This window comes from Ambystoma mexicanum, chromosome 2q (assembly GCF_040938575.1).
Source record: "Ambystoma mexicanum isolate Mex_15411 chromosome 2q, UKY_AmexF1_1, whole genome shotgun sequence".
NCBI lineage: Eukaryota > Metazoa > Chordata > Amphibia > Caudata > Ambystomatidae > Ambystoma > Ambystoma mexicanum.
In genome coordinates, this window is record NC_090924.1 from 1223637932 (window position 1) to 1223662852 (window position 24921).

Genomic DNA, 24921 nt, shown 5'->3' on the forward strand with positions numbered 1-24921 from the left:
GACAAACTATAAAAACTGGATGCGAGCACATAAGGCAGTTATGCAACAAAATGATGGGGAAAGGTGGTTATAAGTGATGAAGACCAAAAATATCTCGCAGATCTGGAAGCTGATAAACGCTGGCTCAGCCACCCCACAGCCGATATCTCAGCTAATGGCATTTCAGAAAAAAGTTGGGTCAGTTACTTTACAGACATTTATGAATGAGCTCCCACAAAATAGTACATCACAATTGTCTCTTGATTCTACTCATACCCCTTTCTCCATTAATTTTGATCAAGCAGACGTGCTATACTACATAAATAAGGCCAGCTCTTCAAGAGCACCCGGCCCAGATGGCTTATCAAATTTTGTCCTGAAACAGAACCCAGAGTTATGGGCGGCTATCTTATATGCTGTCTTCCGAGTCAATAAAATAAAACAAACTGTTCCGTTATCATGGTGTAAAGCTATAACAGTGCCAATATATAAAAAAGGTGATTGAACAAACCCTGCAAGTTATCGACCGATAGCTCTCCTTGATGCCCCTGGAAAGATCTACAGTAGAATTGTTCTAAGAGACATTAACATCTGGGCTTCCAAAGAGAACTGTCGTGATCCTTTTCAAACTGGATTTGTTGCAGGTCTTGGCACTGCTATCAATATTACGACACTTAATGTGATTAAAGAACTGTATGCGGCAAGAAATCAACCTCTCTACTTGCCGTATGTAGGCTTTCGAGTTGCATTTGACTCGGTAGATCGCCAGTTACTCCTTGAAAAGCTTATAAGATTTGGTTGTCCTCCCTCACTTGTAACGATAATATACTTACTTCACTCAAATACTTACATGCAAGTCAAAATGAATTTGGATGGATTGCTATCTGAAGTGATTCACACCAAACGCGGCCTGAAACAAGGCTGCATACTTGCTTCTACACTAGTTAATTTTTTCATTTATGATTTGGGAATTGAATTTATGGAAGTGATGAATGATGCACCAAAACTTGGAAATCAGCCTATAGCATGGCTTCTTTATGCAGATGACTTGGTCTTCATCTCACAGACACTTAGTGGCTTGCAGAATATGCTTAATAAATTGGACCAATATGTCGATAGAAATAATCTATGTTTAAATTTGGAGAAAACGCAAGTTATGGAGTTGGGCGGAAATAAAATGAGGCAAAGGAAATATTATGATTGGTTTTTGAAAAACCAAAAATTGACTCTTGTAAATGAATACAAATATCTTGGCATCATGTTTAGTAACTCTCCCACAAACAAACCACAGCAGAATTATGTAAATGGCAAATTAACTACCCTAATCTCACAAGCAAAGATCCTCCAATATAAGTATGGTAAATTTTCAAGTGCACATATTCTTATATTTTACCAACAAAAAGTAACCCTTATTATTACATATGGGGCAGAGGCCTGGTTACCTCCAAATCTTTGCTATTGGAACAAAATTGAAGCAAGATTTTGGAAAAAGGTTTTGAACCTCCCTAACTCAGCTCCTACTGCTCTTCAGCGATTCGAGCTAGGCATCTTATCTGTACACATCCAAGTATTGTGGAAGAGATGCTGCTTGTTTCGAAAATGTGTATTGGGTCTAGGTAATAATAATCTGTTGACAGTATTGGCAAATTATTTATTGCGCTCTGAGCGCCCATTTCCATCTAAATGGAGAGCTGCTGTCCTATTTGATATGTGTGAAGCAAATATTCCATTAGATCTCTTGCTTAGTAATCCAACTAAGGCCAGACTCAAATTATATCAATGGGATTGACACTTAACCCAACAAAGCTGTCTAAAACTGAAAGATTTTGATAGAGCACTGTTTGGACACAAAAAACTTCGACAAGCAGCTGACTATCTACTAAAATGTCCCTCATTCAATCTAAGGAGTCAGATTTTGAGATTTCATTTGAATTTATGGCCCACAAATCAAATTCTATTGAGAAGAGGTCTTGTTTCAGTGGAAACATCACAATGTCGATTTTGTAAAGGTGCAGAAGTCCAAGAAACACTGAAACATATACTGATTGAGTGTGTGGCCCTGGGAAAACAAAGAGAAGACATTATTAATAAACTAACATGGTCACATCATATAATGCGCTCAAATGATGAGCTATGGCATGAGCTATGCGTGACACCTAAAATATCATTAAGAATAGCTACTATCCAATTTTTAAACAAAGTATTGTATCCAATGTGCCAGGATTAGCAGGTTGGCGCACTGTTGGTTTAGTAATCTTTTTTCTCTCTCTAATCTGTTGATGTATATTTGAAAAAAAAATGTTTTGACATGTTTTAAATATGTCTTATTGCCCATTGTAAATTCTAGTTTTTAGATAAATTGGTGATGATGTGATGATATGATGTATAATTATGTCTTTTCTGTTGTCTTGTAACATCATCACCAATTTATCTACTTTTTCTTCTGCCTTGTATTGTAACATTTGTTTTGAAAGGTTAATTCATTAACCAACCAAAATAATAAAAAAAAAAAGTATATGTGGCTGTAAGAAACTATATATAGGAAGTACGATTAGACAGTTGAGGATTCGTATAAGAGAACATTTGTCAAGTCTCAACAAAACCAGTGTTAATTTTCCATTAGCCTTGCATTGACAAACAGAACATCAATTAGCCAACAAATCGGACATACAGTTTTTGGGATTGGCCAGGGCATCTACCAGTAAACATGGTGGCAATCTCTTCATGAAACTTAGGAGGCTGGAATGTAAACTTATTTGCCATTTTAGATGTACTATAGTTGGATTGAATTCTGACCATGAAATGCATGTCTTTCTATGAGGATGTATTAGATAACATTGTTAAGCATTTCTATCTACATGTCATCTGTTAAATGCTTCGCCTTGCCAACTGACACTGCATGCTTTGTTTTTTAGCAAATCATGCTATTTAAGATTTATACCATATCTGTTATGACAGTGTTGATATAACAGATATGACTAGTTTGTCCATATACTTATAGACCTTGACCTCATGTCAGGTTAGTTACTCTGTATTATATACATCCAATAATGTTTAAATTTAGTTTTGTCTCTCTGAACCATGTATACAATGTTGTTGTTTGAACTTAGCACTTAAATAAGTAATATGGTGTTACTTACAGATCCCAGGACATGCCTTAGTAGCCCCTGCATTCCTTGCTATACTTTGTTTCACAAACATTTCTTGCCTTGAGAATTATTTCATAATCCATAATGTGCTGTGGGAATCTGCACATCCACTTTTCATGTTACATCATACCACTCAATCACAATACCACAAGTGTCCAATGCCATATGACACATGTGCAGTATATTAATACATACCAGTCACGGCTCATGCCTTTGACTAGATTTCAACATATTTAACTTTATGAGTGCGTATGCAGCATGCACTTGAGAGATTCTGAGTTTTCTTTTTTACTTACCTTTGAGGGGTGAATGTTTATACCAAAACAATAACGGGCCACACTTTGATGACGCGCACTGACGTCAATCAGGGCTCGTGCACGCATGACGTCACCCGCAAAATGTGCGCGTGACGTCACACGCACAGGTGCAATGCGCATTTTTCACGGCGATTTACACTGGATTTGCTGGATGGCGGCAGTGTTGATTTTCTGCTGTTAAACATCCATGGGAATTTGACCCCTTAATAATCAAGAGCTACTCAGCTTCAGCTATAGTTCGTTTTTTTGAATAGTATGTCTGTTTGTAGGACTCCACACTATGGAGCAGCACTTATATTGTGATATATAACTCTACTTTCTAGATAATCCATTCCATTCTAAAAATATATACCCATTGGAGGGTAAGTCAGTTTACTGTTACCATTCACATTGCTATTGTATATTTCTCTTAACTTCACCACAAATACTGTTTTTATTAGTAATGTATGCACTAGTAAGGGTTATTTCATCATTATTTTAGGCAACAAATGTATTGCTTCGCATACCAATCTGCTCATCGCTAATTTGGAATCACGGTATGTAGCAACTTCCCACATGCGCATCAACATCAAAAGTGCAAAACCTGCTATTTCTTTTCTTTTTGATATTAATGATGCTTAAGCAGTTCTTACCAACCGTGATTATCTTTTTGTTTCATTTATTGATGATCAGGCCCACAGGGAAGCCCAGAGGCAAGAGTTTCTGTCCCTCAGAGCTACACTGGAAGCACTATAGGCAGCCCTCAGTACACAGTTTGAACAGCAGATGCAACTGTTGCATCTCGAAGTAACTCTGTGCATCCCGTGAGGTGTTGAATGCGGACATACGAGGCTTTATGTTGCAGATGCATTCATCTCAGTCCTGCCTGGCCGCTGGCATGGAGGACCAGGCCAGGGCTATATCTGGTGAACCTCCCTTACTGCTACCACCTTCAAAAGCTTCACATGAAGGTGGCGACAGAAGCAAAAGTCCTCCCAATCCATGATAGCCGTGCCACCCATGAACCCATGGAGGGGTATTTTCTTCCTCAACATTCACACATGTGGGTGTTGGCGTGAATCCTGCCTCTCCACCCTGGTCCAACATGGACATTTTTGATTTTTATATTTTAATTTACTTGGTTTTCCCCTTCCAAACCTGGCTGACTTCACTACCTATTTTCCCCTAGTTATTTTAGTTGGCGTTCTTGTCCTCACCTGTGCATCTGTTATTACTTTGTTCAGAGTTAGGCTGCTGGGGTTCCCAGCAGGCAATCTGTACACCTTCCCTTCCCTTGTCTTAGCTGTGGTCTATTGTGAATTTATGTTACTGTCGGGGGGAAATTCTGCCGGGGTCGGCCGGACCTTCCGCAGACCTCCAGGCAGGGAGGCCCCAACACCTCCCGTATATCCCAAAAGAGATAGAGTATGAGACACACGCAAGAAGCAAGGTGACTCTGCTGTTTATTAGACAAAACGGTAGGGATGGGTCAAGGAGCGTACGCGTCCGTCCTGACACACACACAATCGTGGGGCTCGCAGGCCCTTTTTACCTTAGTATTACGCGCTACTTGCGTCATCTTACAAAGTTTAGTAAAAACCTATTTCCACTCTGGATTGGTTACTCGAGTGGTGGGGTTAGTATAGCGCACATATAGAGAACGGTGTTAGTGGCTGAGGGTTAGTCAGGTGGTATACCTGGGCTGTCCTTTCAATTTGATACATGAAAATTGTTACATGAAGACCTCTGAGGATTGGTCAATGTGAATGGCGTCAGTGATAAGAGCCCCATGTTCTGATTGGTCTGCTCGCGAGCCTCCCAGTCTGGGACTATCGCTGTTCCCAGCTCGCGGTGCACCTGTAATTTGCAACAATGTTTTAATATGGGTAGGTGTAAACAATGTGAGGATTTATTCATATGTTGGGAGGTTGAATACTCCCACTGCTGCAAATGTCCAATGAGTCTTTTAATTGTATCTGTCTGTGTCTTCAAACGTGGGATTCAGGCATCTTCTTCCTCCTTGGCTTGGCATCTTGTCAGGTTTGGCTTTGTCACGTGATGTGGGACCGTGTTTGAGGCAAAATTCAGCACAATTAATATTGTTTTTCCTACTGTGTGCCTGGCTTATCTTGCAGGTGCGACCTTGGCGTTGGCTTGCAGCGTGCGAGATTGCAACATCGTGCCCTTGGCGGTGTGCTTTCGCCGGGCTCATTTTGCAGGGTCAGCAACCCAGTTCTTGCTCATTCAATGTTCATGGAAGCTTTTGCCTGCGGCCTACTTGGGCCTGGTGCACAGGTGGAACCATTTGATGCAGGGCGCTGTAGGTTACGGTATCATATTGCTTTATCCTCAGTATCGTGTCCCCGTTATATTCTTCATTATGGTACATGGCTCTTAGAAGAAGCGTGAGCAAGCCTTTTTTATATAAGTTCATGATGCGTCTTGCGTTTCTGCATATTGAGAGCCTATGTGGAAAATAATAAAGATGTACGTCCGTGAGTGTCTGTCGCCTACGTCATAGCACTGAGTATATTCTTCGTGTAGATTGGTGCGGGAGTGTCCGGTGTGTATATTTGCACAGGTATGCTGACCGTTGGCTAGGTCGTCATGGCATCTCTAACGACGTGTAGGTTTAGTCGAGTTGGTCCGTGCCGCAGGTGTCGGCATGGACAGGGCGGGCTGCTGGGCAGGTAGATGGGCACATCCGTATGTTCCTGTACCAGGGTATTTGGTCATCCGGTAGATAGGCAAACTCCTCTCGTGGCGGGTGTCTGGGCCGTGATCCTCTAGGCCAAGCGCGAGAGGGGAAGAGCGGGAGCCTGGTCTTCCATTCTCCCACTTCAGTCCCCCCTCTGGTCGACTTGTCGACCACAAACATATCCTTTTCTTTATCTCCTCTTACTCTCCATATCTTAGTTATTCCTCCCAAATGTCCATAGTGGTTAACATGGTCTTCAAATGACCAATACATATATTCACAGGTTCCTCCAGGAGTGCAGTATACCCATTTCCCTATGTAGCTCCTTGGGTTTCTTGGGTTTTCGAGCTTCACAGATGGTGGGTCCAGGTGGTTGGTGATGATCTGGTTGCGCAACCTCTCTCTCTCCTTTATTATTGTGCCTGTGTGTTGGCCGTCATCTGTTGGCATCAAGAGGTGTATACCAACCATTTTGATCATCTCGTCTGTGGTGCGTGCCTTCCGGGCCTTCCAAAATCTTATTATGATCAGTGCAGCTCCAGCCAAAATAGTGCATCCAACTATAATCTTCAGTCCATCTGACAGCCAAGATGGCATCCATGACCATAATATTGAAAACCAGCTCTCATCCTTTTTCACATCTTTACTTTCATCCATCATTTTTGAGTGCATCTGGGCCAATTGTGACACAGCTTCCGTGAGAGTACCATTGTCAGCATCGTTAGCAGGAATGAATGTGCAGCATGATTGTCCTATCTTTGCGCAAACTCCTCCTTCCATTGCTGTGAGGAGGTCGAGTACATATCTGTTCTGTAGTGCAACCATTCTTACTGCTCGCAATTCCTCTTTTATTGCGTTGAATCCATTTACTGTAGAGTTGATTGTCATCATTAGTTCCCACCTAGTTATTTGGAGCCATTTTGCGTTTGCGTAAGCCTGCAGTCCAGGATGTATTATTGAGGAGAAGAACATAGCTGCTCTGCTGAATAGTCTGTGTTCCGGTGGTATTGAGGTCAGTGCTGTTTCCGACCTTCCCCACAGGTAATTTCCTGTCAGAGGTTCTCCTTGTCTTTTCCTTCTGTTGAGGACAGTGTTGTTGCCGTTGCGTCTGTTCTCTGGCCCTTTCCGAGTCTGTGCAGATCTCTTCTTCCTTTTGTTTCCTTCATCCATCTTGGGGAAATTCACCATATTCACATGCTTCTGGGGTACCACTAGTGATGGTACATTAACGTGTACTATAGTGCATACACCATTCCACAAAGGGGGCAGTGTGTGATACGCCTTGTCTCCACAGGCCCAGTAATGGTCCATTACTACTGCTGTTCCTGCTCCCCCCTCAGGTAACTCCATCACGCTTTCACAGTTGGTGTTGTATCCTACATCCACCTCTCCTTTATGTTGGTAGCATACCTTAGGCGCAGTTAGCGGCAATATTGTTATTGGGTCTTCATCCTTCTCCATCCACGTAAGCATGGGTACGTACTTGATCCAAGTCATCCAACATCTATGGTTATGTCCATCAATAGTTGAAATATTTTCTCTTGTTACCATGTTGCTGCCAACCACTCCTATGTCCCATTTGTTGTCCATGTACACCTTCCCTGTTATTATCATCAGTGGTCTTTCCCAACATCCGTTTTTACCAGGGACTTCAGCGGCGTACCAATCACATGGTAGGTACTGCAGTGTTACCTTCTTTGTTTCTCCTTTTTCAGGACCACTTGTTATGTATTTCAATCCTTCAGCATGTAAACTGCTCTTGTGGTAACTCAAATAAGTCTTGAGGAAGTTGTTTTCATATGGATATGTATCTCGTGTTTTCCACACCAGATGCACCACTGTCCCTTGAAATCTTCCTTTTGTCTGGAACAGTGCCAGGTATATTATACATCGTGCTATTTTTCCATCTATCTCCGTAGCAACAAATGTTCGAGAAGCGCTCATGGCATATGGGATCAATGAGCAAACGTAGCAGCTGTCTCCTGTTGTCTGCTTGCCTATTTTGGTCATGTGTTGGTACCACATGTTGTTAGAGACGTGTGCTGAATCTTGTACATAGTTGTCAATGCCTTCATTATCTGAGTATGTGCTGCGTTTAACTCTATTTTCCTGGTGTGGGGTTTTACTAGTACCACCTGACGTAACACCTGTTGCAGCTGGGGGTGGGGGTATATTAGGTTTGGGTACAGCAATAATATCAATAGCATAGCTGTACTGCCATACAGAAGCAGCCAAGAACCCGGTGATCATTAAAATCCCTATCAATTTTATTACAAATGCTAATTTCACCGGCATTTTGCTCTTACCTTGCTGCAGTCCGGCAGCTTATTCTTGCGACGTTACAGTTGCCCGCCTGAAAATTCTTAATATGCTCGTTATTAAGGTTAGTTATTGTTATTAAGCTCTCCCTATCAAGTAGTCATTCAGTGCCCAGGCGAAGAGCTGTTCCCACGCCAATCTAAGCGATCTATCTCTTAGGGCAGGCAAGTATGGTTGGAGGTGGGGCATTGAATGTTCTATGGCCAAGAGGAATGCTGTGTAGTAGACACGTACCCTCCTTCCTTTCAGGTACGTTGGCCGTTTTATTTCATATACAAATTGGTGTGACAATTCTTCCAGGTAATTGTCGTCTTAGGGTACCATCTACTCTTGGGCAGTGAATTAGTTAGTTATCTACTTTCTTAACAGTACAATAATATGCTTTACCTGCATGTGCGAGAAAAAAGAAAGAGAACATTCAGGTGTTTACATGTGTATATGTGCAAAAACAATGTCCTTCAGTTCAGTTATTACTACAGTGGGTAGGGGGTCAATGGGCAGAGGGTTTGGGGCTCAGGCTGGCGGGAGTCTCTTTACCCTTTGATCGTGTAACCATGGGGTGGGCGGTATGGGGATCACCCCTTTCTTTTCTAATAGTTGTCTCTGGGGAATCTGTTGGGTGGCAGGGTATGGGGACACTTAGGCTGTTAGTTGTGGGAGAAGTCTCTTCCTCCGTTGGTGATGCTGTTGTTGTTCTTCCTGTGGCCCTGTCGGTGGCCCTGGGGCGGGTCTAGAGTTTGTAGATCTTTACGTCGTGTAGGTGGTTCCAAGCACGTTTGTCCTGTAACTTTACTGCTCTCGTTGATACCTCTTCTACCAGATGGGGGCCAGTGAATCGTGGACTGTTCCACTTTCTGTTGAAATTGCGAAGTAGTACGTGGTCACCTTTAGCAACTTTGAACAGTCTTTCCTTTTCCAATTCTTTATCCACGTCTTCTTGTTGGTCGCTGTTAGACCCGCCCCGCGTGCGCTCGAGCTGTTGAGACACAAACACTATACTAGTAATCAAAGAAGACACATATTGGTACATTTAATCACCAAGAACACTCGCAGTACTCTCGTGGTCAGTAAATGCTCTTGATGTTGGCGTTAAGGGAAGGCGCATTTGACGTCCGGTAACCACCTCGTGAGGGGTGAGGTGGTGGTCGGACCCTGGTCTATTCCTTAGCTCAAATAGGGCTAATGGAAGGCAATATAACCAACTCTTCTTTGTTGTTTGCTGTATCTTTGCAATTGCCTCCTTTAATAGGCCGTTCAGGCGTTCACATATACGGTTGGCCTGTGGGTGGTATGCACATGCAAATTTATGCTTGATGTTCAGCAAGGATGTAATGTGCTGGAACATTTCGTTTGCGAAATGTGGGCCATTGTCTGACCTTAATACCTCACACACTCCCCACCTAGGGAAGACCTCCCTAACTAGGAATTTAGCTGCTCTAAATGCATCTGGGTGTGAACAGGGCCCTGCTTCAATCCACCTCGAGAATGGGCATACTACTACAATCATATACCTATTTCCTTGACATACGTTGATCATATCAACATAGTCAATATGGAGATGTCGGAACGGTCCCTCTGGACGGGGTATAGTACCTCTTATCACCTTCAGAGTGTGGCCGGCCGTAAACTGTTGACATGTGAGACAGTTGCTGATAAAATTCGACACATGAGAATTTAACTCGGGGCAGAACCAGTCTTCCCTAATTCGTGCTGCAATTACTTCCTTGCCTGTGTGGGCTGGGTAATGTAGTTGGCTCAGGGCGGTGTTCAAAAGTGCCAATGGTATTACAACCTTTCCAGTGTCACCCTGGCGCCATAGTGCATCGGTTGGTGACATTGTGCATCCTCTTTTTACCCATATTTCTTTTTCGGCCATTGGTGCAGCCGCTTGTAGCTCCATAATCTATGTGGCTGGGAGATGGGTGTACCCTTCTCTTATCAACATCTCCTTAGCCATTCCCCTCCCTCTCCCTCTCTGTGACTCTGGGGGGTTCCATATCTCACCAAAGTATGCAGCATACTTCGCATGTGCGTCTGCTGCTGCATTCCCTTTTGAGATGTGATCTTCACCATTGGTGTGTGCGGTGCATTTCACTAAAGCTAACTCTTGAGGGTCATTTATTGCTTCAATTAGTTCAGCCAATAGGAGGGCATGTTGCACTGGAGTGCCATCAGCTCTCCTAAACTCTCTTCTTCTCCATTTCGACAGCCCTGAGTGGACAGTGGATGTAACATACACGCTGTCGGAGTATATGGTCACTCGTTTGTCAAAGCTTTCCTTCAACGCCAAGATCAGTGCAACTAATTCCGCTGCTTGAGCGGAGTAATGCTGTGGTAATTGTACACATTTCATGGCCACACACACCGGTACCTCCATCATTTTTACCACTGCTGCCCCAGTCCTCCTTACACCATCCCTTTGGTCGATAGTTGATGACCCATCAATGAACAAGAGCTCACCTCCCTCTAGCGCGTTTTCTTCAACCTTTCTAGTACATGAGTACATGTCAGTTATTTGCATACAATCGTGGGCATAATCCTCAATTACTTCTGCTAGGAACCTTGCAGGGTTGACCGTGCTACATCTAACAATTGATAGTTCAGCTCTGGATAAGATGATCTCATAACCTGATGCCCTTTGCGTGGTTAGGGTGGACTTAGGTTTATTCAATATGGCAAATAGCGCATTTTCCACAAACAGTGTAGTTGGGCACCCCATGGTTATTGCTGATGCTTTCTCTACTGCAAAAGCATCTGCGGCGAGACCTTGTTCGCAAGGGAAATGACCTAGCATCACAGGATCTAAGTTGCCGCTGTAAAATGCTACTGGTTTGTAGCCCATGCTTGTTTTTTGGGCCAACACTGCTTTCATTACTGCTGAGTCGCAATGTGAAAATATAAAAAATTGTCGCTCATAGTCTGGGGATGCCAGTACCGGAGCAGTTGATATCGCATCTTTCAACTCATCAAAAGCCTCTTTCATTTCCATTGTCCACCCCAGCTTTTTCTCCCCTTTATTAGCTTCCTTTAACGCCTCAAGCAGGGGCCCTATGTATGAACTGTAATCAAATACCCATGCTCTACAGTAGTTGCATAGACCCAGGAACTGCTGCAGCTCCCTCACTGTTTGTGGCACTGGTATGTTTGAAATGGCCTGTGCTCTTTTTGGTGCAATCTTTCTTCCATGTTGGGATATGAGCTGACCAATGTAAAGTACCTGTTCTTGACAGTACTGTAGCTTTTCCATTTCTACCTTGTAACCTTTCTCAGCCAATATTGTCAACATCTTTAATGAGTCCTCTCTGCATGTCCTTCCATTTGTACTGCAAATTATTATGTCATCGACATACTGCAACACTGTGCTTTCCACTTCAATGTTACCCAAATCCATCTGTATTACTCTGTTGAAAATTGAGGGTGATTCACAATACCCTTGTGGCAATCTGGTGTGTTTCCACTTTGTGTTCCTGTAAGTGAAGCTGGTCAGATCTTGTGAGTCTGGGTGCAATGGTATTGAGAAGAATGCATTTTTAAGGTCGATCACTGTAAATCGTGATACTTCTGCTGGAATGCCACACAATATTGTGGCCGGGTTTGCTGCTATGGGGTATTCTGCTTCTACTATGTTGTTCAAGGGCCTGAGATCCTGTATGAAGCGCCAAGAACCCCCTTTAGCCTTGCGCACTGGGTATACAGCTGTGTTACATGGTGATTCTGAGGGGACCAATATGCCATTATTTATAAGGGCCGTTATGGTTTCATATATGCCCTCATCTGCCTCTTTTGATAGTGGGTACTATTTCACTCTGGGGAGTATTGCACCTTTTTTCAATTTTATCCTTACTCCCCCTATACTTTTTATGCACCCCACATCATAGGGGCTAGTAGTCCACAGTGATGTGGGTACCTTTGTCATATCCTCCTTAAAGAAGGGGACTGGGGTGCATGCGGGTGCCTCAAGTGCCATTGCAATTTTCTGTGCTACTTGTTTGTACGCCACCCTTAGCCATATTTCCACACTCATCATAAACACCATTTCACCTTCCTCCTTTTCTTCTGAGAACAGCTCCTCATCTGACACCTGGGTGAGTCTACATCATTCCGCTAGTGCTATCACTGCCCTCCATGCCCTTCCTTCTCTGTCTTGGGCATGTACAGCAATGTAATCAGCTGTTGCTATAATGCTCTCAATGTCCACTGGAACCACCTTTCCTTCTGGCTCATTGACTGGTGTTTCTGGTCTGAACAGATAGGCTGCTGGCCTCCTCCACATTCTTCCCTCTATCCCTGGCATCCATGCAAATGCCATGTCTGTCCCGTACTGGAAGAGCTCGCCATCTACTGGCTCTGCCCTAATCGCTGTTTGTCCGCAGTATGCTTGCATAATCTGTCGTGCTGTGAGCATGTTAATCCCTGGAGTGGAGCAAATTATGCCGTCCTCAGTAAATGAGATTGTCATATTCAACCTGTTCATTATGTCTCTCCCCAGTATATTTACTGGTGAGGCACTATAATATAGAAGTGGGACTGACAGGTCATAATCTCCTATAGATAATGGAATGTTATCAGTAAAAGGAACCAACCCTTTAGCCCCAGAGAATCCTTGGGTGTTCATGGCTTCGCCTCACATCTTAAATTTACATTCCCTTATGCAAGACCGGGTCGCCCCGGTGTCAACAAGGAATGATAACTTTTTGTCACCTATCGTTACCTCTATGCGTGGTTCCTCCGCACTATTAGGTGTTACTGACAGGATGGACACACCAAGGCCGTCTGTGGGCTGTCCTATTGAGGGTACAACGATTGACCATTTCCTGTGTAAGGGTTGTGTCCCAGGACCGTCACCCTACCCAGTTGTGTTTGTTGTACTTGGGGTTGTTGTGTTATCGTTACCTGTTGTTGTGGCAGTGAATGTGTCTGTGGCTGTTGTTGTGTTATTAGTTGTTGCTGTTCATTTCCCTGTTGCAACGTCTGCTGTTGCTGTATGCCCTGCTGTTCCTGTGTGGGCCTTGGTTGTCCCTGTTCACTCCATGATGCTGTTCCTGGTCTTACTCTACACGTGCGTGACATGTGCCCTAATAATCCACAACTCCAACACACCGGTGGTTCCCTACTCTGCCATGGAAAGCTCCCTGTGTTGTCCTGGTATACTGGTTGCCCTGTGGGATAGGAATTTCTAAGTCCTCCCACCTGCTGTTGGGTATTATATCCGTATCCTCTCCCTCTCATAATTCCTCCTCTCACCATGTTGTAATTGTAATACCCAGCTCCTGGCATTGGGTATCCTCCTCCCATGTTGGTCGTGTATGGTTGGAGTGGCGGCACCTGTTGTGTTATAGTCTGTGAAGGTGGTATTTGGGAGGGATCTTGTGCAGCCACTACTTGTGTGGGGCTTTGGGTCATTGTTGTAGGCGTAGTTATTAGTGTCCCTTCCATTGTGTATTTAGTAAGCTTTTTCTGTACTAGTTTAGCCTCTTCCGTTTTCCTGTCCTCTTCCTTTTGTTTCATTTTTCCTTGTCATGTCCTGCAATGATGTACTATAGTCAGTTGTATTTCTGGCCATGCTTTTGCTTCCATTCCCACTACTTTCTTCAGTTGTTTCTAAACTCCTTCCGGGAGCCCTTGTACTAGTATATGATAAAATATTGCGGGTGTTTTGTCCCATTGTTCTCTAGTTTCCATGCGCCACTTCTCTTGGATTTCCTGGATATAATCAACAGGATCTTCGTTCTCACGCATCTTGCGGGAGGTAATTGCTCCTATGTCTGATGTGTCTGGGTACTGTACCCTCAGTGCCTGCCATAGTGCATGTCTGCAGTTTGCGAATGGTGCCCCATCATGCGATGTGTTTGTTATTGTTACCCCAGGGAATCCCGCTCTCTTCCAAATGTCATCCGCTGCATCCCCTAATATCGATATTAGAAGGCCCTTCACATCTCCTACTGCCAGTTTCTGTCCTGCGGTGTGTTTTTCCATTTCATATATCCACTTACCCGCACCTCCACTTAATGATGGGAGCCTGCATTTTATATTTTCTTTGTCTGTATGCTTCCAAGGGACATACTGTGGCCTAACCCCTCCCCTCTCCAGAAGTGGCATTAAGTTATGTCTCGTTTTACCCTTTGTGTTCCATAAAATCGAGTCCTCACACCCTTCCTCTTCTTCCCTTTCTTCTACATCGTCAATTTCATCCGTATTTCCCCTGCTCGTAACTCTTTCTTCTCCATCTTTTCCCCTTCTTCCATCATTTCCTGTATTTAATGTGGGCATGTGTATTCGCCTTTCCTGTCTGCGTCTAGGGAGGTTCCTAAGCCGACATGCATAGGGTGTCAGTTCGTCTGTGAAGGGCGCAAGTTTTATTGTGCGTAACGAGCGTGAGGTGGTTGAGCATGTAGGGTGCGATGGGAGAGGGCGTGATGGGGACGGTGCGGCCTCATGTGTCTGTCTTTCTGCTATTCCTTGCTCATCCTCCTTACTTCTCTCCAGCTCATCCTTTCTCCTACGGATCCATGGCGAGTCTGTGTTGGTCCGGGTGATGTATAGTTTATCTAGGCTTTCCCTTTCACTGTTTCTTCCTTTCTTCTCCACTCCTTCTTCTTCCTCACTACAAAAGTCAGTCATAAACGGCACCCCCCACTCGGTCTTTTTCCCCTTTATTGTTACTGTTTGTAAGTCTACTAGGTCCAGTTCTCCTTTTTCTCCTTTATCAACTGCTCCCCTTTGTGTTGATGTTGTTGTTACTTCTGTGTCTCTATATACATCCCCCCATACTTCACTCTCCCTTCTCCTATCCTCTCTTTCTCCTTCATTTCTCTCCTCCATCTCCCTACCATTTTCCTCCCTTTTCCTTTTTAATTCCTCCATTACTTCACCACTCATCTGTTCCAGTATTCTTTCATCCTCTTTCTTCCTTTCCCATTTCACCCTTTCCCTTTCAAATATGCTCTCTATCACCCTCCCTTCTTCGTATTTCTTAGTCGTTTCTGATAGTAATCTCCTCTTCCACATTGCCATTTCTTTTTCTTTCTCTTCTTCTTCCCTTTTCTTTTCTCGCAGCACTGCTCTTGATACCCTTTCTGCTGCTGCTTTTACCCTTTCAGCTTCTCTCCTTTGCTCCTCAGTTCGTTCCCTTATTTTTTCCAATTCGTTCTTACCTTCTTTCCTTTTCCTCGCTCTCTCTCTTTCCTCCCTCTCGAGCTGTTTGATCAATTCATTCTGCTCATCCCTTAATTCTGCTAGTCTTTCCTCCAAAATCTCTTCCTTTTGCCGTAACAGCTCTTCCCCTCTCATTCCACTCTCCCTGGTATTATCCTCGTCTGTTTTCCTTACTACCTCCTTCTCTTCCCCTGTTAATGAACCTCATAATTTTAATAGTATCTGTGCAGCTACCCACTCATCATTTCCTATTTAAACAGTTTGTTCTTCTCTAGTCCTCCCCTCCCCTGCTGGCATCTTCCTATGAGCCACATATGGTGGAGGGCTGTATGCCGGGTTCGAGTGCCCCTCAGCCGCCCTTAACTGACCTCTTTCTATTTCTCCTAACTCCCTTAAAGGGTACAACCCCCCTCCCTCCGTTTTCACTCCCTTTGCTAGGGGTATATCGTTGCTCGGTTCCTTTTTTATTTCATTTGATGTATTATTGTTTTCTCCTCCCTCGTGTCCGTTCCCCGTGTTCTTTGGGTCTTCACTCCCCTTTTTCCCATCCTCTCCTTTCTCCTTAATCTCTTTTTCTTCCGGTATTTCCTCCACAGTGAACATTCCATTTGGTCCTGGTCGGGACCCCTGGAACATCCTCCATAAGTTAAACACCTCCACGTGGTTTGCCAACTTCTTCCCTTTGTATGTATTATGCAGATGGTTTAGTAGTGAATGTTGGGCATATGGATCGAAGCTACCATTAGGCGGCCACGGTGTTATCATTTTGTTGTCCGTCCCCTGGGTCCATTCTATGCTATACTTAATCAGTTTCTCCCTATGGGGTGACAGTGTTGTACATATGTGCTGTAGTGGGGTAGTGAGGGTGTTCCACCACCCTCCCGATCCTGTCCCGTATGACATAGTAGCGCTCCACTTGTTACCCCTCCCCTATTTGGTAGCGGTTATCTCACTAACAGTTTACAATATACAGCCTTATATCGTTACCTGGCCCCGTAAGTTTGGGGACTTGCGGTAGTCCGCTAAGGAAAATTATAAAAATATAGTATTTACATGTGTATATTTTCTTCTGTCTTTCTTCCTTTACATGACACCCTTACGGCCCCCTGCGGCCGAGGCGCATGTAGCCCCCTGCGGCTGCGTACCCCTTATGACGTTCTTATACAGTCGTCCTATTTTCACTTGCTCCTCCTCCTTCTTCTACACTTGCTGTGGCCGGCGTTCTCCGTGCGCAGCCACGTCCCCCGTTTCACCTTTCCCCGATCAACTCATTACCGTTTCCACTCCCTTACCACAGTTCTCTTCCCCACCACTCTCAGAAAGAAAGATGCCTTGTGCTCGGGATATCCTATGAAAGCCCTACTGGTGACGTCACTGATCTCTTCGAGCTACTGGTAAGTTCTTCATATATTCTTTAAGTTCAAAATACACTTGCAATCTATCCCCGTTAACCTCACAGCTGTCTTCCTGTCACTCCTGGAACAAGGTAATCAATAATATAATCGGACTGCGCACACTGCGTCGCCTCGCGTGTGATACGCCCCTCGACAGGAGGGCTTAACCAGCCAATTATCTTCCGTATTGGGCAACTAACTAGCTATCGCCTACAGGGAAATGTCATCTACCTATCGAGTTTCTTGCTCGAACAATAGGGATCCTCATGTACTCATTGATCAATTAATGCCAAATCGTAGGAAACCACACACACACACACACCCTTACACGTAGTCGCAACCTAGGCCAATCAGTGTCTACGAGCGGCCACACGTGATGTTTTCGTGCTCCGCCCCCCCTCGCGTAACATAGCCGACTGCTCTCACACTCGTTCGGCTACCATTCATTCCATTGCCAACACTAAATTGTCAAACCTTCGCCGCGCACCTGTGCAACACCTCCCACCTCCCGTATTTAATTCCTCCCCCCTCCCTCACAATTTCACATTGCTTGTTGTGCGTGGCATGCTCACCAAGTTCTCTTGATGCGGGGCCGCTCGACTGCGTGCACCCCTCCAAGCGGCTCGCCACCTCCCCTCGTCTGGACCACGTCTGGACACTCGCCAACCGCGGGCGGGATACTTCTCAACCGGCTCCCGAGGGCCAATATCCGGATTGCGCTGTCCGGTCTTCTCGCAGCTCTGCGATGGTCCTGTAGTCCTCAGAAGGGGGCAACGGCAGAGGGGGCCGCGCCGCCGGGCCTCCTCGCAATGCGATTACCTGGAAAAAGTAAAAATAAAAAAGCAGATCTTAAACAGATCTCAGCAGTGCCTCCAACTTGTCGGGGGGGAATTCTGCCGGGGTCGGCCGGACCGTCCGCAGACCTCCGGGCAGGGAGGCCCCAACTCCTCCCGTATATCCCAAAAGAGATGTATGAGACACACGCAAGAAGCAAGGTGACTCTGCTGTTTATTAGACAAAACGGCAGGGATGGGTCAAGGAGCGTACGCGTCCGTCCTGACACACACACAATCGTGGGGCTCGCAGGCCTTTTTTACCTTAGTATGACGCGCTACTTGCGTCATCTTACAAAGTTTAGTAAAAACCTATTTCCACTCTGGATTGGTTACTCGAGTGGTGGGGTTAGTATAGCGCACATATAGAGAACGGTGTTAGTGGCTGAGGGTTAGTCAGGTGGTATACCTGGGCTGTCCCTTCAATTTGATACATGAAAATTGTTACATGAAGACCTCTGAGGATTGGTCAATGTGAATGGCGTCAGTGATAAGAGCCCCATGTTCTGATTGGTCTGCTCGCGAGCCTCCCAGTCTGGGACTATCGCTGTTCCCAGCTCGCGGTGCACCTGTAATTTGCAACAATGTTTTAATATGGGTAGGTGTAAACAATGTGAGGATTTATTCATATGTTGGGGGGTCGACTACTCCCACTGCTGCAGATGTCCAATGAGTCTTTTAATTGTATCTGTCTGTGTCTTCAAACGTGGGATTCAGGCATCTTCTTCCTCCTTGGCTTGGCATCTTGTCAGGTTTGGCTTTGTCACGTGAGGTGGGACCGTGTTTGAGGCAAAATTCAGCACAATTAATATTGTTTTTCCTACTGTGTGCCTGGCTTATCTTGCAGGTGCGACCTTGGCGTTGGCTTGCAGCGTGCGAGATTGCAACATCGTGCCCTTGGCGGTGTGCTTTCGCCGGGCTCATTTTGCAGGGTCAGCAACCCAGTTCTTGCTCATTCAATGTTCATGGAAGCTTTTGCCTGCGGCCTACTTGGGCCTGGTGCATAGGTGGAACCATTTGATGCAGGGCGCTGTAGGTTACGGTATCATATTGCTTTATCCTCAGTATCGTGTCCCCGTTATATTCTTCATTATGGTACATGGCTCTTAGAAGAAGCGTGAGCAAGCCTTTTTTATATAAGTTCATGATGCGTCTTGCGTTTCTGCATTTTGAGAGCCTATGTGGAAAATAATAAAGATGTACGTCCGTGAGTGTCTGTCGCCTACGTCATAGCACTGAGTATATTCTTCGTGTAGATTGGTGCGGGAGTGTCCGGTGTGTATATTTGCACAGGTGTGCTGACCGTTGGTTAGGTCGTCATGGCATCTCTAACGATGTGTAGGTTTAGTCGAGTTGGTCCGTGCCGCAGGTGTCGGCATGGACAGGGCGGGCTGCTGGGCAGGTAGATGGGCACATCCGTATGTTCCTGTACCAGGGTATTTGGTCGTCTGGTAGATAGGCAAACTCCTCTCGTGGCGGGTGTCTAGGACGTGATCCTCTAGGCCAAGCGCGAGAGGGGAAGGGCGGGAGCCTGGTCTTCCATTCTCCCACTTCATTACAGTGTGTTGCGTTCTGTTTCCTCCAAGGGCATCCACTGTAGGTTCAGGCTGGACCCATACCGGCTTGTCTCGTGTTAGTACACTCATTGTTTTTGCCTTAGGGTCCAGACACAGAAGCCACTCCTGCTTCCCCTTTCCATGGGCTTGCAAGGAATGGTGCCTGTAAAAGTAACTTGCACAGAGGCATTGGGCTTCCCTAATATCTGGGGACAGTCTCAGGTCCAACCTGTGTAATACACCCTTAATGGGATTCCTCATTGTTTGTCCAGTGTATGCTTCTCATCCCTTTTTGGTTGAACATTGGGATCCATTCTTTGTTCCTGTTCCGTCGTTATGAATTACCTTGTCTATCTGCATTTTTGTTCGACTTCTTGCTGTAGGCGCTTACCTGCCTCCTTAAATTAGCAGTTCCATGCAAAACCTACCTGGGTGCCCTGTGCAAGTTACGACACATTGAGGCACATGTGGATTTATGATGAGTCACTGTCAGACAGAATCACTGTTAGGTCCAATGTTCATGGTATGTTGTACTAGGCAATTATTGTTCCTGTCAACATTATTATATAATTGTATGAGCGTGTGTTATTTCTCAACTTGTTCCATGCATCATTGAGCGCTTTGTGACAGTAGTGTTATGTATTGGCCATTTATGTATCTCATTTGACCCGCTGCTGCGGGTGCATTTAATGACAATGAGGCGACTTCCATGCCTTCTGCCACTACGCCAGTTCGGGGGAGCCCTTGAAAGACTCCCCCAGCTGGCGTGGCGAGGGCTAATGGCACCCTGCAGGGTGTGGCGGCCCGGGCAGACGCCTAGTTCACGCCCCCACCCCCAAAGCCGGTTCTGGTTATGGATCTCATGGCGAAGTAATGTTGTGTACTCTAGCTTTCATGGGCGAATCGAGTATCATGGAAGACAGTTTTAAAAGCAGTTCACGAGGCCATGATTGATCATGCAATATACCCAGTGCCCCTCCAAGTGCCCGCATGCCCACTATCAATGTTTCCTCTGGTATTAGTAACCTTCGGCAAACACAAGCTGTTTCTTCCCCCAAGTGACCTTAGAAAAAGCGAGGAAAATAAGTGTGATGCATAGGAGCCAGTGTGGGCAAGTTACTCGTGCTGGTAATCAAACAACCTCTCGGGCTGACAGGAGTGTAATGAGGAGGTGACTACAGGTCCCAGCTGAGCCACCAAACCTGGGTCCGTCTGTTACCAAAAACAGGATGTGTACCCTGCAGGTTTCTGTTCTCTGCCACTCTATGTTTGTCACTGCTGGCTTTTAATTGATTGTGCAAGCACCCACTGCTTTCACAGGCACTTGCTATAGCACCCCTTTCCCATCTGTGCCTGAGGCTCTGCATCATTGCAGAGCTCCTCAGTGATTCGGGAGAGGTTGATCCCCCAAGCCAATGGCTGCTTCTGGCACTTTTGGAATGCCTACGTTTTCCACTGCATCACGTCTGTCAAAGACTTCTCCAATAAAAGGACTCCCCACTTCACATTGTCCATCATATCGCAGGAGGGTATTAATGAAACGAAGCTGCAGTAAAACACATCGGGACCTGCTGTTAAGCCGATTTTCCCATTAAAGCAAGGGTGGCTGATGCTTAATAAATGCCATCCATAAATGTTCCATCCATAAATGTTCCAGTGCTAGGTCAGTCGGCTCATCTGGTTGCTGGATGTTTGGGACTTGGATTGACAGAACTGTGTACGTTCCAAAGTAAAACTTGCCAGCTGCACACACTTTCTGCTCTCAGCCCAAACCACACATAGTCAGGGGAGTTGAATATATCCAAGTGGAGGGCTGGGTTTACAAGTAATACTAAAATACACATTTGCATCCAAATTTCTGAAGTTCACGAACATTTGCTTTTTTTCTTTTACTGAAAATTGTTAATGGACAAGTACATATATTCCTTCAAAGCAGAGAAAGTCTCTATGTTAGCAATCTTGAATGTCCTATTTCTTCATGATTTAGAAAGGTTTGTTTTGTTTTTAGCATATCAAATTAACCATCAATTCTCTTTGCAGCTTAAAATCATTGCACACATGTACGTACGTAGGTGAAGTAGTTCACACACGCACGGTGTGTTGAGAACCTAGAAGCAGAGGCTATTTATGAAGTTCATTGCTTGCCAAAGTACATTCAGCATATGCGATCTATGTTGTTGACTTAAGTAGACTTAGTGGAAAATAGAACATGCCTACCCGTGGTTGCAGATGTTTATTAACGTATAATGTAGTGGAAGTATGCTGTACACTGGGAAGTCAATCATTAGACCAGCTTGTCCTCCTCTCACTATCTTGCTCACTGCCTCTATCCTTTGGAGTTTTGTATTTCCTTTTTTAGAGATGGCCACTAGGAACAGTAGGTTTAGTAAGGTGGAGGTTGCTTACCTCATAAGTGTTGGAGCATATTACATCGTCAACATGCTGGAATTGCAGTGGCCGAAGTGTACGAAAAGAAGTAGTGGAACTATGTTCCCTTCTAATAATAATTTGGCATTTATATAGCGCTACGACCTAGCGCTACGAACCCTCAGGTATCTGAGCGCTGCTTATTATTACCCACGGTGTGTGGTGCTCATTTATCCCCGCCGGGATTCGAACCTGTGTTAGCAGGCTCTTCACGGGTGTCAAAGCGAGCTCTCTACTCGCTGTGCCACTTGACCGGCTGTCCTGCACCCAGTGGTCGAAGTGTACGAAAAGAAGTAGTGGAACTATGTTCCCTTCTGTCCTGCACCCAGTGGTTGACGTGTACGAAAAGAAGTAGTGGAACTATGTTCCCTCATAGAAGTAGTGGAACTATGTTCCCTTCTGTCCTGCAACCAGTGGTCGAAGTGTACGAAAAGAAGTAGTGGAACTATGTTCCCTTCTGTCCTGCACCCAGTGGTCGAAGTGTACGAAAAGAAGTAGTGGAACTATGTTCCCTCATAGAAGTAGTGGAACTATGTTCCCTTCTGTCCTGCACCCAGTGGTCGAAGTGTACGAAAAGAAGTAGTGGAACTATGTTCCCTGCTAGCCTGCACCCACTCCCCACAAACCCCATGACCACACCGCCTTCCACACACAATACAAAGCCTCAAACGCATGCACCTGCTGTCTAAGGAAACGTTCAGTGTAGTGCACTGAAAGAACAAGTTTCAATTTGTTCCTACACTGTTATTTTAAAACTAAACCATTACGGAAGGGTTTATTTTTAAAATTAAAGTATAGGAGCAGTAAAACTTAATTTAAAAAAGTAGAGGAGCACTGCTCCCAACCGCTCCTGCTCACTTCGACCACTGCCTGCACTGCTCCCCACAGACCCCATTTCCGCGCCCCCTCCCATGCAGTATAAAAAAAAAAAAAACAAGTGCCTGCTCTTTAAGGAAACGTCCTGTGCAGTGCACTGAAAGTGCAAGTTTCAACTGCTTCCTACACTTTTATTTTAATACGAAACCGTTCCGGAGCGGTTTCTTTTTAAAATAAAATTATAGGAACGGTAAAACTTAATTAAAATGAGTAGAGGAGCACCGATCCCAACCGCTCCCGCCCACTTCAACCACTTTGGAATAGGCTGGCAAAGCATACATATGCTCACAAAAGGTCATGTGGGACAGGGTGGCAAAGAAATGGGCAACAGAACTGGTGATACACGACCCAAAACAGGCCTGTCATCGTTAAGATGTGGTGCGATGAGCCAGATCTACATGCGGACTCTAGGTGTGGGAGTCTGTACAACCCAGGACTGCAACAACAGCACAAGATGGTGGCTAAGTGAGGGCGAGTGAAGTGTGATACATTCCTTTTAACATCTTTATGGAGCGCTAAACTGTAAACTGTATTATACAATACTAAACAAATTCCAAACTATAGAATACACTAAACTACACTCTTCTCTGCCATAATATACTATACAATGACATGCTATATAATACACTATTATATTTGCACCCGGGGAAGGGCCATTGTTCAATCCGGTGGCTGGAACAGTGGGCGAGAATACACAACCCCAGGGTGCGAATGGCTTTCACTCCCACGGCAGAGGTGCAGACATGGCCGGTAATAGCTCATTACCAAGGCCATAGCTCGGGCTCGGGCTGGCAGGCTGTTACTGGTCATGTCTGCCCCCCCGTCTAAGGGGTAAAGCCATAATATACCATAGTACACCTTACTATACCATACTAAACTATAATATACTATACCAGACTATACTATACTGATACTATGCCAAGCCATACCATGTAATATGTTTATATTACATACTATCATAAATACATATGCGGGTTGCCCCACACGACGGTGATAAACCCTCCTACCAAGTGGGGATATACTCAAAATTTAATCAAAAAGAAGGGACATATTTATTTAACACAACATGTTTGCCCTCAGCAATCTGAAACCCGATCACACAGTCTATCTAACCAAATGCAAGTTATGTCATGTACAATAAATGTCATGTATCCAGTATTAAAATATCATATTTAATTCATTTGCTAAACAGCACAAATATCAAAAAACATTCACTAAAAACATTCATTACATCACATACAAAATATACAATGTTATAAAAGTGGTAATTATTCCACACATATTCAAATTATACACACATTTAAACATTCTAGACAGTAGCTAATTCAATTGTTCTTATTTCCTACTGTGTATCACAACTTAGCCCAACTTATATAAGTTTCTGTCCTGGATGTTTATTATTAACTGGACATTCTTCAGGGGCGACAAATTGACTTGTGCTTCTTGTAGACTTGTCTCTATGGTTCCAATTTCTAGAGCTGAGGATACATACAATATAAAAACAATTATTACCTTGGCATAATAGGTTTTTTTACTTCACCCAGCCAGTCCTAATCACCATTAGGATACATCAAGTATATATACTATAAGATACTAGTGCTTAAAACTTGTAATCTCTTTCATGTAGTACAAGTTTATTTAGACAATCACAATTTTGTCCTTCACTATACACAGTGTTTGGGAGGGATATAAAGCCTATCACAACACATTCTTTGTTGTACTCATCAAATCATAATGGCAATTAATGAATGATCAAATCAGAGAGTACACACATCTATTCTCAAAACTCAGAACGTTCCTCATACAATCCAACTGGGGTAACACCTCACCTCCATTCCAATAATGATTTTCCTGTCTTGTGGGCAAAGTACATAAGCCAGCCTCCAAACCAGGTCAAATATGCAGTTAGTATTCTGTCAAGAAATAGGACACCCTGTAAGTTCTCAGAATGCAGAAAAACGTGCCGAAACTACAAATAGCATCCAAATAGAAGGAAACAAATGTGAATGATCATACCTTTTGTAAAAAAGTACTATTCTAGGGTCTGTAGTCTTGTCAATGATTTTCCTGAGCCCCAATGCTTTTTTATTTTATAGTACTCCGTGGCAAGGGTCTTCCCCTAGAAAGAGGATGTATTAAGTACCATCACTCACTTTTAGCAAGTAAATACATCAAGGTAAAAATCCTGATAAAGCACCCCATCAGTTCCCCAAATCTAGGTCCCCCAGCTTACCATTAG